This window comes from Chenopodium album, chromosome 3, assembly GCF_948465745.1.
Source record: "Chenopodium album chromosome 3, dcCheAlbu1.1, whole genome shotgun sequence".
NCBI classification, from domain to species: domain Eukaryota; kingdom Viridiplantae; phylum Streptophyta; class Magnoliopsida; order Caryophyllales; family Amaranthaceae; genus Chenopodium; species Chenopodium album.
Genome location: NC_137836.1, coordinates 29163643 through 29178223, shown reverse-complemented (window position 1 = coordinate 29178223; position 14581 = coordinate 29163643). Strand labels below are relative to the sequence as shown.

At 38.5% G+C, this 14581-nt stretch overlaps 1 non-coding gene across 1 annotated transcript; it reads right to left on the bottom strand.

The window, feature by feature from the left end:
- Positions 1-13579: 13579 nt before the first annotated feature.
- Positions 13580-13685, bottom strand: LOC145625890 (small nucleolar RNA R71). Its single transcript, XR_014110786.1, has one exon. It is a non-coding gene; the product is annotated as a small nucleolar RNA R71 (small nucleolar RNA).
- Between the last annotated feature and the right edge of the window lie 896 nt (positions 13686-14581).

Sequence of the window (14581 nt, the reverse complement as noted above, 5' to 3'; positions counted from 1 at the left end):
CTTTTCAATTATGAGCTGGAAGAATAAACAATACCCAAACTCAAACTTTGCTTATCTTAAGCCAATTCAATAGTATCATTAACAACTTGTAAGCAACAACTTTTTAATCAACAGCTTGTAAGCCAATTCAATAGTATCTTTCTTTACAAAATTCAAGCATCAAATCATTCAACAAAGGCAGCTATAAAATCGAACAACCACCCTATTTAATCAAGTCAGTGCTATTTAATTAAACTATTCAAAACGGCTTGTCAGATCAATTTCAGTGTTCGATTCAAATCCGAGTTACATGGCTGGATTTAGCTTTGTTTTAAGAGCTTTTGATAGGTTTTCAAGAATTCAATCATATTTTGGATCAATAATACAATCGCAGCCATCAGTGCTATTTCTCATCAAATTGCAAAAATTAGGGTTGATTAAATTGACAAATCTCATCAAATTACAGAAATTAGGGTTAAGAATTGCAACTAATAAACTACAATAATCTGAGCATTAGATTATAGGATTAAGCAACAAATCGGAGAGAGATAGAGCATACTTGAGGAAAGAGATTGGAGATAGAGAAAAAGCTTGACCTCAGCTTCTCTAATGGCGGCACAGGAGAGAGGTAGGAGAGAGAGCAAGGATTTAGGGAAAAATTTTCTCAGAGAGTATCGTGGAGAGAGAAGGAGTGAGATGGGAAACAAATTGGATTTGAAATGACGTGATTTGATAATGGATTTCAAATGGCCATATTTCTTACATACCTTGGATTTGGCCCAATTACAAATCCAAATTCTTATTATAGCCAAACAACCTATTTGGCCCAATTCCGTCATTTAAAATGAAATCCACAATACCAAACAGGCCATGAGATGATTTAGTGGGCTTTCATACTTGGCCCCACTAAATTGTCGCCTCTCTATCAAAGTGATCATTGCCGGCCTTAATTAAAAATCATTTTCCAGTGTTGTAGGTGGAGCAATCCTACTTTCAAATCTATATGCACCGGGAATCCCCAATTCCTACAATGCCACTCTTGGATTTTCTCCCATCCTTTCTTGTTCTTCTTGTTGTGGTTCTTCTTTACTTGAAGAGCTAGAACTCAAAGATCGTCTAGCAAATCTTATCCTTGCAATTGTCGTCTCAATCTCCGGATCAAGTGGCACTAGTGAACAACCACATGCTCTATGCATACAATCTCAAAAGAAACAATTAGTAGCACGGCTACAAGTGTAGCCTAAAATAGAAAATTCTTTTTGTATTTTCAATTTAAGATGAAGTAAACTCAACAAATATAACAAAGCACCCGTATCATTCCCCGGCAATGGCGCCATTTTTGACGTAGGGAAAATGTAGGACGTTTTCTAATCACCCCTAGAGCCAAACAAATTTTTAAACACTCAACCAACCTAATAGGAGTATATGGTAAGTCAAGGGTAGAACCCAAAGGAATGAGTAGGAGAAAGCTATAGCATAGGTCAAGCTACTTCGAAGATTGTATAAAGAATTTGTTTGTAGTTAAGGTATAAAAAATCTAAACAAATCAAATAAATCCAATATGCTAAACACTAGAGATATGGGTTTCACATGCAAGCTCAATGATTATGCTAATCGATGGATGACTCGATTGATTCAAACATTGCAAAGGACAAACAATAGTTGCAACTAATGGAATCCAAAAGCTATCTCCTATAAGCCAAGCTAGGGTTCACTATGAATGGCTAACAAGGAAGATCACAATCAAATTCTATCAATTAAAGCAACTTTTAAATCAAGGGTTCATGTCATTGAAATTTGCTATGTAATCTAGATTAATCTTATAGGTTGATCACTCCTAGTCGATTAATCTCATGCACAACTATGTCAACCAATTTAATTGCAACAATTCAATCAACAAAGAATCATCAATAAAGCATGCTTCCCCTTCTCCCTAGCTATTAATCTACTCACTAATCATGGTAGAATTGGCAAACAATACAAATTGAATCACAAACATCATCATTTCAAGCTTAATAAAAGAGAAATCAAACATTCAACAAATTCTCAACCAAAGATCAAAATTTAAATCAAACATTCAAGAATTAAAGGAAATAACAACAAAAGTAAATTCAAAAGAAAAAAATCTCACAAACTTTCATTGATTGAAGATGAACCAAGCTAAAAGTTGAAATCAAAGATGAAATTGAAGTACAAAAAAAGTAACTCAAGTTCCTCTCTCTACTTTCTCTCTCTTCTCTTTCTGGAAAATAAGTCTCAAGTACATATATAGTCGTCTCTCCTAAAAAAGGAAAAGTCAATGGCTATTTATAACAAATTGAGCGAAGGGAGGCGGAGCACCCTGTGCGCACGTACTAGGCCAGCCGTGCGTGCGCACAGCAGGGTCTGGGCGCACGCACAGAGGGGTCTGCGTGAGCGCACCCCTGTTGTGATGCTCGTGGCTTGGCCTCCCTTGCTCGCTCGTATACTTGCGCTCTCGTGCATCCTCATCATCGGTGCTCTCAAGGTGATGCTTGCGAGGAGGTCAGCCTTTTAATCTTCAAGTATTTGCATACTCTAGACCTAAAATTAATAAGAAAACATCCGTAAGGGAGCATCAAACAAGATTTCAAAACTTCACTTGCAAGAAATCAAGTAAAAGTAAGAGAAAAAGCAAAAAAAAAAAATATAGAAATTAAACTAAAATAACTAATTAAGCTCATAAAAGTGAACGGAAAACCAAAATGAGCTATAAAGAAGGAAAATAAGAGAAAACTAGAAAGAACATAAGAAAATAATACGAGAAAATATAGAAAAGGAATCGAAAACTACTCTATTGAGCACCATAAATGACGCTCATCAAAAACACCTTGCTTACTTTGACTAGCACACTGCACAACACGAACTTCTTCAAGTTAGTGACGAGGGGAAGAACTAGGTCGTTGACTAATCCTCCCCCGGTTAAACTAAATTTATAAACACTGAACAAACCTAAATACAAGTATAAAGGCAAGTCAAGGGTCGAACCCAAAGGAACGGTAATGTTCAAGCACTCTCAATTACGCGCCTAAGCTAGGTCGAAGACAAAGATAAAGAGAGAACACTAACAACTAACAAAGAAAGAAACCAAACAAATAAAACACTAGGGAATAGGGATCAACGAGTAATCATGACAATTGTAGCAAATCGAGAACAACATTTAAATAATTGGTTGCAAAGACTATTGGTAAGTGCAATCAAAAGAGCTCGACAAGCTATCTCCTAGAGGTTTAACTAGCGCCAACTACGAGAGACACTAACTAGGAACGTTACTAACAAGGCTAAATGGGACAATTGCAATTCCTAAATCAATGGTCCATATCATTAGAAATTACAATGCAATCTAGCATAATTCTCAACGTTTGTCGAATTACGCATATGCACAATTTTTATTAATCACTTTAATCTCAATAATTAATCAACATAATCCCCAATTAAGCACAATCAATCAATCATAATAGTTAACCCAGTCCCTAGCCAAATAACTACTCTAACTTCATCATCTAATTAATTAACAACTAAGGAAAATATGAATCAACAATATATGAAGAACAACTACACTAATCAAGCATGAAACATCAAAATCAATCCAAACAAACTTAAATATTAAACAAAGCAATAAAATGAGATAGAGTTAGAAATGCTCATTGACAATAGAGAAGATCTTCGACACAATTGTCACCATTGAATCTTCAATCTCTCAATCGCCATTGAAATTCCTCACTTTCTCTATCAAAATCTACTCCTAAACTAACCCTAAAACTAGAGAGAGAAGCTATCAACTAAGCTAAGAACATGATCAAAGATTATCTCTAATTGCATCTAATTACCCTCCAAAATCGAGTTACAAGTAGATATAAATAGGAAACTCGAAACAAAGCCGATAAAAAATAAGGACCCGAGGAGGCGCACCGGTGCGCGGGCTGGTGGCGCGCTCGCACAATAGGGCTGCGCACCTGCGCTCCTTTGGGTTTCTTTGATTTTTTCGATGCTTTGTGCGTTCGCTAAGGGACTTCTAGTGAGCGCGCAATATGATGATGATGAACACTAAGAGTGGCAGTTCCAAAGCACTTGACAGTGGGTTCAACACCACTCCTTCATGAGAGCGCGGCTTGAGAGCGCAAGAGTTAGAACTTGGAGAATCCACTTCCTTGCATCTTGAGCATTCCTACTGCTGTGAGATTGCTCCAAAAGAATTTTCCACCTAAGTAAACTACCAATATCAAGATCCGAATCTCGTACAATACCTACAACCACGAAAAGAGAGCAAATAAAAGAAAAAAGACTAGGAAATCTATCAAAATGCACAAAACCACAAAATAAGAAAGAAAAGGTAAAACAAAGAGCAAAAGCATGAAACTAAGCATTTATTAAGAAGGAAAGCTATGAAAAGAAGATGAAAACAACCTAAATACTCATCAAATGGGTGCCATTTATGACACCCATCAAATACCTCAAGCTTATCTTTTACTCGTCCTCGAGCAAAACAAAACCAAGGGATGGAAAATGATGAGCTTATTCAAACAAACCAAAAGAAGAGAAGAGACAAGAATATACACTAACCCACATTCGTAGGAATCATGGTCAATTTTAGCAACAAAAGACAAGCCATTTAAACCCCTAGATTGCCCTAGAGGACGAGTGATGCTCTTATAAGGGTTTCCTAATAGATTGACCCATAGCTCTCACAAACCAAACAAAAAGGCAAAGCACGAAAAAGAAGAAAAAAGAAAAGGAAAGAAAACAAATGTTCATGAATGAATATTTTGCAAATGTACAAGCATAAATGAATGCAAATCTTTCTAAACAAGTAAGGGAGTGCATGCTCTAAGATATCTAAGGTTGATTGAAACATAGGACATGCTAAGAATAGAGAACTATCAAGACTCTATTCACTTTCATCTCATAACACTTTTAGCACATTCTCTCAATTGGCTTCAAATCTACATGTAGCAAGCATCTTTATAGTTCCTCGAAGGAACAAGAAAAAGAAATAGATTTGAGGTTTCTCAACATCTCAACTATTGCAGACCGCTCTATAAGCTTGACCTACATCCTTACATCGACTTGTGACTCAACCACAAAGGTCAAAAGGTCTTGGAAAGGGTTGTAATATAAGGGCGATAAGGGTGAGGGTAGGATAAAACTTGAAATTTGGTGGTATACCTAAATCGTGAAGCAAATATTGGCCAAATCTCAACATCAAAACCAAGTAATCACCAAACAAAAACACAACACCCTCAAGCTTATTCAAAGCCAAGAATCACAAACATATGTACAAAAAGCGTAAGAACGCTTTCCCCCAAGCTTGAACAAAGCATTGTCCTCAATGCTTAAAATAGGGAGAAAGACACTTACATCAAAATATTTTTTTTGAATTTTTCATTTTTCACTTTTTTCAATTTTGGCAAAACTTTTTGAATTTGCTTTGCTCTTTCTTATTTTTTTTAATTTTTTCATTTATCACATTATTCATTGTCCTTGCCTCTTTTAACTATGGACGACTTTTTCAACTTTTGCATTTGCTTTTTATTCACAAAAAATTTACAATACAAACTTGCTTTCATTAAAAGGACCAAACAATCCATTCTAATCCACCATAACTCCAACATAAGATACCAAATGCTTCACAAAAACCAATGATAGGAAAAAGAATGAAACAAAAGGCTTAAGATCTAATGATGAGGCTTGAGAAGAAGGATATAAGGCTCAAATGGTTAGCAAGAAGGCAAATGAAAACTCAAAATAATGAAAAGAAAACTATCCTAGAAAATGAAAAATTACCACCCCGAAAAGATGCCTTTTTCCTTTCTAAATGGCTCGGTTGCGATCTCGGGAGATGAAAGTCAAATCTAGATAAAGCATACAATAGTCAAGGATCCATGTGCCGCTCATGCAAGATATGTAGAAAGCTTGAAAAGAATTAATCCTCACATGGTTGTAGAAAAAATTCACTATTAGTTTCAAATTCACCAAAGGGGAGCAATTGCAAATTTTCAAAAACAACAGAATTCGGCTTTAAGGTCCTAAAAGTTCTAAAGACACTACCTTAGCATACTCTATCCTAGAATCAACCAAAGATACTTGTAGGGAATATTTCAAGCCATCCCACACTTGAGCCCTACTGTGATCATACACTTAAGCATGGGTGGCGTCCAAAGGGAAGGAAGCTGGAGTAAAAGAGTCGCCAACAAGTTTTAGGAACTTGTAAACCGTTCACAGGGTGAAGGTTACACCCCTTAACGATCCAGGAGATTGTTAACTCCAATAGGTCTGGAACCATGACTGGAAGTTCGGGGATGAAGGTACAAATTCAACCTAAAAGAGATTAAATCTGCCCTAAATATAGACTATACTTTATTCTTCTCGTATTCATGTGCGCTTTCTGACTAACATGCAATCAATAGGTTAACCCTAAACCTGTTTAATCTATGTTGGTTGAATATTAATGCGCAAACAAATCTATTATTGGCGATCACATGAATTATAATCATATTAACCTAAACAAATTTATTAATTATCTTATTAAGCGTGATTACAAGTATAAATTCCCTTTAAACATGCATGAAAGGTGTGATCAAGCAATAACAATTAGTAATATCAAGAAACATAATAATTATAATCATAATCGAAATAACAATCATATTAAAATAATCGTGTTAAAGCATAATATTAATAGCAAGATCCTAGGCATGTTACTAACAAGATTAATAACAAACCCTAGCATGTCACTAAACATTAAAGATCAAAGATTTAGCCCTAACATGATACTAACATGATATCAAGAAAGAAATAAGAAGCATCATAGTAATCATACATGATATTAGAAATTTTAATTAACCCTAAACATGATACTAGGAAGCAATAAAACATACTAACATGATACTAGGAATCAAAATAACATACTAAGCATGATTTCTATATATATATCAAAAGATCAATAAGCCAATTAAATTACTTACTTCGATTCCTCGTATCTCTTTCTAATAACAAAATACACACGTTAGTTACTTCAAGGAAAAGTATAAACAAACAATTAAATTAAATAATTGAAATAGAGATTTGGGACCAAACCCTCAGAAATATCAAACCTTTCACGTCTAGGGCGAAGACAAATTTGAACTTGGCTAGGTGTTTCTAGAGCTAATGAGTGAGGAATTTTGAGAGAGGGAAGATTTAGAAAAAGAAAAGAGAGAGAAAGCTTCTAGCTTTTAGAGAGAGAGAGAATTAGAGAACTCTGGGTGTTGATTGTAGATGTAGATGATTTTAAAACAGGGAGATACGACCCCTATTTATAGGAAAAATAGCACGAGATCGAAGAAAATCATATTCGGAATAAAATACCTCCTGTCGCAAATGACAAGAGCCAGCACCAGACGACAAGCCCGTCGCCAGACGACGAAGGCCATCACCAGGCAACGAAGGTCAGTGCCTGGCGACGACTCTGTCGTCTTGCGCTGGTTTAAAAGTCAACGCGCTTTTACACGCGTAATTACCTTTCAAACCGGTTGCAGGTAATTATGCGTCCAAGTAGTTTTCAAAATCAGATTTAATATATTTTATTCTAAATAAAACATCTTTTAAAAATATAATCATAGATCTTAACCTCATTAGAATTAAAAAGAACCTTCTAAATATTCTTAGAAGATTAAAATCAATCCTAACCACTTTAGGAATAATAATTAATAGGCTCTCCTCTAGATCGTTAGGCCACCTTTAAAATCTTTGGGCCTAATTTAATTTAATCCATAACTTCCTCATAATTCATCGAAATTGGGCTTATTATATATCATTGGAAATCTCTTTTCGAGCCCAATCCAACAACACTATTATTGGACCCTTATCATGGACCAAACCAAATTGGACTGGCTATTTTTCATAAATAAGGTAAGAAATGAAATATTTTAAAAAACAGAAAGAGAAATATTTTAATAAAAATATCCTCATCATTAGACTTTCCACACTTTCACCTCGTTAGATAATCAAAAGACGTGGAAGGTATTCATCACTGGGTTTGGTTTTGGGGAGACACATTTGGGTGTCTACAGAAGCCCCCACTTTGACTGAGTTTGGAGAAACTTATGTTTCGAAAACAAAATTCAAAATAATAGTAGGGACGGAGAATGATTCAGAACGTTTTGCGATCCTAAATTATTCTTATAATGCTGATACCTGCAAACTAGCGTTAGTTAAAACAGATAAGAGAGTATAGAAATGCGTATCTTGCACCGTCGAGCACACGTCTATGTAGTAATCGATTTGTGACGATCTTCCTTAAGCTAGGGGATACCGCATGAAGACTGCTACGCTTGTAACTGCCTCCAATTTCCTCCGTGATAATCTTCCGCAAGCTAGGGAACAATATCGAAGATTGCTCTGCTTGGAACGACGTTCTACCACCTTTTGACATCTTCCGCAAGCTAGGGAACACGATCAAAGATAAATTCTCTTGAAATCACCTCCTAATTTTGACAACCTTCCACTTCCTAGGGAACTTCGTCGAAGATAACTTCGCTTGAAGCCATCCTCAGTTGTTGTTTGTAACAACTCTCCACAAGCTAGGGAATGCCGTTGTAGATCACTTCGCTTGAATCCATCCTCAATTGTTTGTGACAACTCTCCACATCCTAGGGAACGTCGTCAAAAATAACTCCGCTTGCAGTCATCATCAGTTTTCGCGATAATATTCCGAAGAAAATTATCGAAGACCAACGCTTGTCGATCCTTAAAGCTCGCTTGAACTTTGCTGCCGTGATATTTGCTGAAACTTTCGCGGTGCTAGTACGTCAGCGCTTTTTGCTGTTTGTGAACCATTACGTCGGTGCCTTTCTGCTGCTTATGAACCATTATATCGAGGCCTTTGCGATGAGCCAATGCTTTGACACTTTAAGCTTAGTGAGACGATCTATTATCAGGTCGATCACCTACTATGATTGTAATCGAGCCGATTACTTAATCATGTCAAAATTTCTTATAGGGGCTAACTGGCGTACCAAGGAACCCAAAATTGTTGCATAAGGTCCACATAGTAATTTATAAAGGCCACGTGTTTTGTCGCCTCACCAGCGCATTTTGGAAAGCACTATCGTCGCAATTCAACTCTGTCTCCAGGCAACGAAGACTAGCGCCTGGCGACGAACTCGTCGTCTGGCGCTGGTGTCGGGTTTTTGAAATAAAACCCATTTCTTCTTCATTTGTCGTGGCTGTTGCTGCTGCATATATGTTTCCACTCGAAGCTTCAAATTGGTCGTTCTTGCTCGTTTGTCCACCAAATTCGCTCAAATTTGTTGCAAATCAAAGCTTGTCTCATCTATTTTTTGGATCCATGTAAGTTTTTCTAAAACTTAACTTGATTTTTGCTGAATTCGGAGATGTTCTCGCGTAGGTATTCAAAAAAATCGAACCCAGTTATGCTTAATTTGCTTTGTTTATCAAATTTTATGCCTTGAAATTGCTGGATTATGTTTATAAATCATGTTTAGAGAATTTTAAAACTTGTTTTATTCAATTTGGTGAATAAATGAGCAAATTGCCATTGTTAAACCCCTTAAGTCCGTGAGAACAATGTGACCTGTTCTTCGGGTTTTTGCTAGCCATTTTTGTCAAAATGTCACAATATTTATCATAATATTGCAAGAAATTGTTTGATTGCTGAAATTTGCTAATTATGCTCGAATTGAAATTATACTTTGTTTTTTTTGCGAACATAGTATCATGCGGCTAGGCGAACCTTAGATACTATACAACCTTAATTTCCTGGTATTTTGCATAATATAGCATGGATAGACGATGAGGTTCGGGTTCTCGTTCCAGTTCTAGGGAGGCTCATCTGGAGGACGATCCCGTAGGCACCTCTTCTTCTCTAGGGAGGTTTCCAGAGTGGGGCGAGCACACTATGTACTTCGCGCTAGAGTTCCATATTGCAGTGCTTGTTCGTCGAGGGATTCTTAACGGGACGGTCCGTAGCCATGGCTCTAGCAACACGACCATCGGCTCTTTGTACGATACTTACTTCTGTGACCACGTCGGTCTGCGCCATTTGTGGGAGTCATGTGGCTTGACTCCTTTGCTGTGAGCCACTCAGGCTATGTACTCTTTCAGACAGAGCCACTACGTAGTCCCAGTTTTGGTGGAGTTCTTTTGGGACACCACCAACACCTTTCATTTCCCTTGGGGTGAGATGACCGTTACCCCCACTGACTTTAGTCTCATTTCGGGATTGGAGTTTACTTCGGTCCCGCTCCCTTTTGATGGCGAGATCACTGTCTTTTCTCCAGAGGTACTGGAGCTGTTGGGCCCTATCACTATTCGGGCTCGTGCTGAGGCTGATTCGACGTAGCTTAGCACTTGATGCATTTGTCGGAGCACGATTGCAGCGGCATTTCAGGACCATATGACCACCCTAGAGCAGCGGGTGCATATTTTTGCTCTTACTCTGTTGTCAGGGACCTTTTCTCTTGATAGAAGTAGTCGAGTGCTTCTCTTTTACCTGCTTGCTATTCGTGACCTTGTTTTAGTTGGGTCGTATGATTGGGTCAGCTTGGCCTATGCGGACTTCCTAATCGGACTGCGACTTTCTAGTCGTCATAGCTCCTTTGAGGGAGACATCGCAATTTCTAGCTTTTTGAGAGACATAGAGGTACACTTTATTTCTTCTAAAGTTAGCTCTAGATCGATTATGGCATCTGTTGACATTTTTCTATTTTTGTAGATCTGATTCTACGAGTACTTTCCATCTCTTGCACCGGCAAGACCTTCACCTCGCGAGCTCCCTATTGCTGCCAGTTAGGGAGGTCGTCACAGTGCGGATGTCACCTCTAGGCGCATTCGAGAGTTGATCCTCTAGGTATTTTATTGTATAGTTGCCTTTTATACCTTTAGTAGGATTTTATCATATGAGTATGCATTTTGTAGGAGCCGACTGTAGAGTTTTGGCCGTGGGCCAATTTTGACGCTTCAGCGCTTGCTGCGCAATACACCGCTTAGCGTCGCTACTTTTAAGGGACGTATGATGCTATGGTGTATTTAGGCGAGAGATTGGCTATTCAGCACTCCTCGGAGCCTTTGTTGTTCCAGCTTGCCCTCCTCGGCATATCTTCGATAAGGCGAGGTTGAGGACCTTGGCGAGTAGGGCGCCAGAGGGCACACCTTGGCGGACGCATGCTCGTCCGAAGCTATGCAACTCAGAGCCATTGCTGCCGCTCTTGGCTCCACCACCTATTTTGCCAGAGGGAGGAGTGGAGGTATTCTTGATCTTGTGCATTTGTCTCTTGTATAGCCCCTAAGTAGATACTAATTACTCAGTTTATTTCATAGGATGTGCACACGGAGTTCGTCGCTCCACCTGTGTCCATCACTGATGAGTGGCATTTATGCCACGATTAAGGTTCATTTTGATGGTCATTTTCCCACATTTGCGGCCTGTTTGCATCCTTTTCTTTGCACTTAGTTCCCTTTCCCTTTATGCATCTTCTTTCCTAGATTTTGCCCCGTTTCCTACTCTTTACTTTGATTTCCATGGTTATTCTTTATAGGAACCATCGGGGTTTTCAAGAGGAGGAAGCTAAGCTTAAGGAAAGATGAAGGAAGCAAGATTCAGGAGAGGTTCGGCCGAACCCCCTGAAGGTGTGGCCGAACCTGCTCAGTGGTCTGACCGAACGTTGAGGTAGAGTCAAGTTGCATTTTGGCAATTTTGCAGGAGTGGTCAAACCTCAGAAGTTCGACCAGACCAGGATCAGGGAGGTTCGACCGAATCTACCCATGGTTTGGCCGAACCTACCATGTAGTCTGGCCAAACCTTCCCAGTGTTCGGTCGGACCACTCCTCTATTTCAGCTGGCTGTGTACGGACTATATAAGTCCCATTTTAGAACGTTTTGATGTAGTTAGATTAACTTAGTTTTAATTTTCTGCATTTTTAGCTTAATCTAAAGAGATAAACACTATTAGTCTTCATTTGGTAGAGAGAGAAAGTGTGGATTTCTTCATTTATGAACTTGGATTTTGAAGAAGAAGCTTGTTTAATCTTTTGTAGATCTTCTACTTCAATTAATGAGCAGTCTCTTACTCTTTCTCTTTACTTTTGCATTTAATTTTGTTTGTTTACTTTGATTTTTCTTCTTTGCTTATTGATCATGTTGATGCTTATTGATTTGGTGATTGATATTGTTTTCAACATGATTTGTGAGTAGTCACTTAGCCAAGGGTGTGGGGATGGTGTAGTTGCTAATTGTTAATGCTTATAATATTGGGATTAAGTTAATTTTGATTAAAATCTTTGCATGCTTGATATTCTTTGATCTTCTTGCAAGTGCACATTGTTGGTTGATTAAAGGTGAATCTTTTCTAACAAGGAACGGAAGTTGACTTAGTTAAGGTTCATTACTATCAATTGTTCTTTGATTGCACCTCCTAATATATGGTTCTAGTGTGGAAACATAGAGGCTATGTTAGGAGAAACCGATTAACCCCGGAAGGCGGTTAGATTGGACCTTATTTCGATATTCATGCATGTTTAGTTCACTATTAATTTGCTTTTATGTTATTGCATGATCAAGCAGCACCTACATCTACCCATTCCCCTTGGTGTTTAGTTATATTGATTTTAACTCGTTTTACTTTTAGTTTAATCTCTTAGTCATTTCTGTTCTTTGTCCCGAGATAGCTTAGAATCTAGTGATGAATGCGGTGTTTATGTGCTTCTCCATGTGGTTCGATCCCTCTTCTTGCCATATACTTGTATTAGGTTAAGTCGAGTGTTATAAATTGTATTTGATTTAGGTGTAGTTGTCTAACGACGTGATTATTCCTCTATCAAATTGGCGCCGTTGCCGGGGAGACGGCTTCCATTGCTATTTAATTTCTTGTTTGAGACTATCTCACCTTTTATTTGTTAGTGTTTGCTACTTTTGTTACTTGTCAGTGCTTACGTTCTTCTTAGCTTTGTTGCATGAACAGAGGACGAACACGCTCAAGATCTTTGATTCCCATCAATCTAGAGCTAGAGAGGTCTTTGTCCCTACTTCGAAGAGAAGCAAGAGCAAGGAGTAGAAATTCTCACACCCCGACGAGAGGAGTAAGAGAATTAGAAGATACTCCACCCTCTTCACCCTCAAGTGAAGAATTAGATAGCCCTAACTCATCATCGAGTCCGGAAATCAACCCTTTCTCAACCTATAAGTTCGAGAGTGAAGAAGGTCCTAAAATGGGAGAGAATACACCTTTGAGTCATCTTGGGGCTCCCGAAGCCTTTAGAGCACAAAGTGGGATCCTAACTCCTACTACTCAAGCCAACAATTTCGAGATCAGGCCTAATTTGATTACTTTGATTGAGAGGAAACAATTCTCGGGTGGAAAGTTTGAGAGTTCTCATGAGCACTTAAAAGAGTTTGAGAAATATTGTGACACAATAAAGGCCAATGGAGTGATTCAAGAATATATTCGCCTCAAGATGTTTCCATTTTCTCTAATTGGGAGAGGTCTAGAATGGCTAGAGAAAGAGGTGCCCCCTAACTCTCTCACAACATGGGACCAAGTGACTACGACTTTCTTGAGGAGGTTTTATAACCATAGGAAGACCGCCGAGGCTCGGTCTTTGATTCAAGGTTTTCACCAAAAGAGTGGTGAGTCTCTAAGTGCGGCATGGGAACGATACAAAGAAATTCAACGTCAATGCCCGCACCATGGGATACCCAAGTATCAACTCATTCACACTTTCCAGGGAGGTCTCACACTTCAAGGAAGAACAAGCCTAGACTCCGCGGCCGGCGGCCCAATCATGAAAAAAGGAGAGGATGAAGTGGATTGTATTATAGAGGAGGCCTCAAAGCACTATGATGATTGGTATGAAGGAGAAAGGGATTCTACTTATAGTAAGGGTGTTTATGCATTGGAGCAAGCCAACACAATCAACAACCTCTCTACCCAAATCTCCAAAATGACCAAGCAAATGGATGAATTGATGAAAGAAAGGCCCAATCCTCACGGTAATACCTCCCCTTCAACCAAGGGAGGCAATGGTATGGATACTTTCTCCCCCTCTTCTTACAATACAATGCCCCAAGGATGCATGTTTTGTTCTAATTGTGAAACCTATGATCATGATACCTCTCATTGTGTATATGCTTGTGAAGTTCAACCCCTTCCCCATGAAAATGATGATAATATGGAAAATGTCAATGCTATGAATTTTGCTCCTAGAATGGGGAATGTAGGGAACTTGAGGCCAAACTCCAATCAAATGGGGAATTGGAATCAAGGTGGAAACCGTGGTTGGAACCAAAGTGGTGGTGGTTATGATAACCAATACCATGGTGGGGGAGGCCCTTCCAATTTCAATGGAAGAGGCTACTCTAACCAAAGGGGGTATGGTAATCAAAACCAACAACCTAATTACCGATACCATGACCATCAAAATAAAAATTTTTGTGATCAAAGTAACATGGGAAACAACCAACAAAGCAATGTTCCTAACCAAGGTACCAGAGGCAATAGGGGTCAATATGTTTCTAACTATGCCCTAACTAATAGGCCTCCGGGTTTCCATCAACCCCAACTTCCTCCACCTGAACAACCTCTTTAACTTG